Raw genomic sequence first — 3971 nt, 5'->3', positions numbered from 1 at the left:
GCTCATATATAGCATTATCTATCTATCCGCAAACAAAAAAGAAAAATCTTCCATTGCCGTCTCAGTTCATCACTTGGACGTTCAGAACCCGAAGCCAGAACTCAACTCGGTTTATACCGAAAGCGACACAGTCAAGGCCATCCGCTGTTGTTACCTGTGAGATGTAATCTTGATGTTTTCTGTATCTGCATGTTTATTTTCTTACTGCATGTAGTAGTGTGTCTGTGCGGAGGTACGTGCGTACGAGTTGTATGTTTCAGTTCTGAGAGCATGCATAGAGAAAGTCCAAGCTGTGCCGTTTCAGTTCTGAGAGCATGCATGGAGAAAGTCCAAGCTGTGGTGATGCATGGAGCTCTGAAGCCAACGACCTGCACAAGTTGGAGCTGATGGACAGGAGTTCTGTGTGGCCTTGTGAAGAGGTCTGTAGTATAGTAGATGTGGTCAATTCTTGTTAGCTGGATGTGTGCATGTGTTAGTGGCCTTGGTAAGTGCGTGCATGTGCTAGTTTGTTGGTTGTGTTAGTGGGCAAGTGTGCGTGCGTGCGTTGTACTTAGGTGTGGTAAAGAAAGGAGCTGAGATAGTCAAATACATGTTACTCCATTGTTCTTGAGTTGGCTATGTGAAGCATGCAGCCATGAGAAAAAGGAGCTGAGAGAGTTAGCGCTCACATTACCAGCTACTCCCTTCGTTCCCAAATATTTGTATTTATAGAAATTTCAACAAATGACTACGTACGAAGTAAAATGAGTGAATCTATATTCTAAAATATGTCTACATACATCCGTATGTTGTAGTCCACTTAAAATGTTTAGAAAGACAAATATTTAGGAATGGAGGGAGTACAACTTAGGCAGCATGTCATCCACAAAAGGCATAGTCTGGGCCAAACCAACAGCTCACTTAGGAGCCCGTCTTCTTCACAGGTAACAACAAAAAAGATGAGATCGTTTGCAGAATTATGCTCACGTTACACATACAAGCTGCTTTATTTGGCACTCCAGTGGTCCAGTTCACACACATGAAAAACCACAGTACAAATAAATGCTCGGTCGAGTCTGAACTCTGAACATAATTTAGCTAGTGACACTCACACACACACACACACACACACGCACACAGTTTTTTTTTCTTTTTTTGCTAGTGACACTCCGATTAAGGCCGTAGAAAACGAACAGGAGCAGCAGCCCCCTAAGATGCTCACCTCAGAGCCACCACTCCACTACAACTTTGATCTGATTGGAGTTGGGGTGAGTCTTGAGCTGCTTCACCGCACGTTCCATTTCCGGGTGGTCTTTAATACCACTGAGCCTGGCCTCTTTAAGGTTGTCCAAGTTCTCGAGGCCAACAATGCTCATCTTCTTGTCAAAAAAAAGTAACACGAGCGTCTCCAGCATTGGCATTGATCTTTTCTCGAAAGTGAGCTTGCTCGAACATCCGATCACCTTCAGGATCCTCAGCACCAGGAACTTGTGTTCGGGGCGTGCAACCAGTTCTCCTCCGTCTTTGCACTCAATGTCTTTTAGACGGACATTCGCCAGTTTGGGCACCTTACACAAGACATCAAGTAACTTGTCCCCATCAAGTTCTTTTGTCTTTCCCACTTCAATCCTTGTGAGGTGTGTGAGTGATGAGATCCAGTCGGGCAATTGGCTAATGTCTCGGCCAAACACACCAAGGCATTGGAGAAATGGCGGCGGCGTGGAGACGGCATCGAGAAACTTCAAACGGCTCACACTCCCCTCAAATTTCAGATTTAGCAATAGGAGACTGCTTGTCTTGCTCAGGGAGGAGGCAAGGTTTGTCAAACACCCATCACTGACTTCCGCATGGATTATAATACTGAGCAACTGCAACTGCGTCAGCTTACCAATCTCTTGAGCAACCGATGGAACATCAAGAACTCCTGTGTCCACCTCGCGCAATGCTTTCATCTTCGAGATCCCTCGAGGCAGATTCCAACTATTGGCCCATAGGCGCTCTAGTTTGCTTAACTTTGTCACAGTCCGTGGTAACTTCTTGATGAGAGTGTTGTACATCAAGAGTCTCCAAGTGCTCTAGATTGCCAACTTTGCGAGGCATTATTTTGACTCCTGTACCCCTCAAGCTCAAGAACCTGAGAAGATACAGACGGCAGACATCTCTCATGTGTTTGTTTCTCATGGATGTGCAATCTTCCAGGTCAAGTACCCTCAGCAATTTGAACTCACCTAGGCGATCCAGCAGCTTGGCAAGGCCAACACGTTGAAATGTGGTCAATGACCGGACATGCTGTAGCTTCATCGCTTCAACACCATGCCTTGAATGATGATGCTCGTCATGGTCGTTATCATGGATGGAGAGGCGGCGGACCTTGCCATGTCCATCTGTCTTCCCTTCAAATTCACACCCTACCAAGCTAACAAAGTTAGACTCATGGGATTTGGACACCATGACCTCAAGGATCATGTCGTGCACCCGGCACCCCTGTACCTCCACTTCTCTAGAATCTTTTAACTGGTACACAAACTTGTCTAGTTGAATCATATTCCTACTTACAACTCGTTGAAGTATTCTTCTGCAACCTCCAACAAAGTCAAGCCCCGTTTCTCAGTGACCAGACCTTCAGCAATCCATCTGTATAGCAGTCTATCCTTGGCAATCATATAATCCTCCGGGAAAATGCTCACATACATCATGCAAGCCTTCAGATAATGAGGTAGGTAGTCATAGCTGAGTGTAATCAACTGCCTCATCCCCTCGAGGGTACGGTTGCTTTCCATATGAGAACCAATTGATCTAGAAACTTGTTTCCACATATCTATGCTCTCAGCTGACGTAGAGCTTGGCAGAAGGCTGGCGATGCTAACAATGGCCAACGGCAACCCACCACATTTTTTCAAAATTATATCCATGGTTTCTTTAAGTTCTGTGGGGCAATCACCCAGCTTTGTGGAGCTAAACACTCTTTTGACAAATAGTTTCTCAGATGCTTCTCTTTCTAGGGGCTCCATGTGATGGACAAAGTCGGCAGTAGCTGCCACAGCCACTTCCTTTATCCGAGTTGTCACAATGATTCTGCTGCCGCAATTACTCTTTGGAAATATGTTCCAGATAGCTTCCCAGGCTGGTAGGCTCCATACATCATCGATCACAATGAGATACCTGGTTTTATTCGACATATGCATGCTTGGAGTTAGAAAGTTTGTGTATGTGCAAAAAAATAATTAGAAATAGTTGTTAAAATAGAAATACTAACAACATTCACAGAAAATTAAGGACTTTGTTTCTTTTTACAGAAGAAAAAAAGAACTCTTGTTTCTCTGCAAACGGCAGTTAAAGGTTCTTAATTGGTCTATGTGTTGCAATAGTGTACCCATGTTTTAAGTATTTTTCTTTGGATCGAGGATACCGAGGGCATTGATTCTGAGTACATGTACAGCTGGGCCTTCATAAAAAATGTTCAGCTTCCAATGAAACAGTAGCGCCGAGACGTACAGAAAATAGCACACAAGGAGCATTGTTTTCTAAAGATCGAATGTCCAAAGTCGAACACCACCCCACTCCCCCAAAAAAAGCTGCAAAAACTTTTCAATCATTTTGAATTTTGTTTGTGTTTTCTCTACTCTACTACTCCTATGATAAGCAATGTACGAAGAGGTCATTGATTTTTATTTTGCAACGAGCAATTCAAAATCCCTATTTACCGTTGTTCGATTAACCATTTTTGTCACTTGTAGTAAATTTACTAAAAACTGGAAAAGTTTAAGTGTTTGTGTGTATTTTGAAATGGCTGCTAGCATTGGTGCACATGTTATGAAGACTAACAGAATTACAGACTCCTTGAGAAACTGAGCCCTGGGTTTGGGATACTTATATTGATATCAGAATTGATTTTGATTCACCCTTACGTTATACTCCCTCCGTTCCCAAACATATGTCTTTTATAGAGATTTTAATATGGATTACATACGGATGTAAAGTATAGATTCACT

At 43.3% G+C, this 3971-nt stretch overlaps 1 pseudogene; it reads right to left on the bottom strand.

Moving 5' to 3' along the window:
• Positions 1-1202: 1202 nt before the first annotated feature.
• Positions 1203-3164, bottom strand: LOC147966977 (disease resistance protein Pik-2-like; annotated as a pseudogene).
• Positions 3165-3971: the final 807 nt, after the last annotated feature.

This window comes from Triticum urartu, chromosome 6A (assembly GCF_056163025.1).
Source record: "Triticum urartu cultivar PI428250 chromosome 6A, HENAU_Tu73, whole genome shotgun sequence".
Lineage (NCBI taxonomy): Eukaryota > Viridiplantae > Streptophyta > Magnoliopsida > Poales > Poaceae > Triticum > Triticum urartu.
Note: the sequence above shows the minus strand (reverse complement) of the source record. Positions and strands in the feature narration are given on the sequence as shown.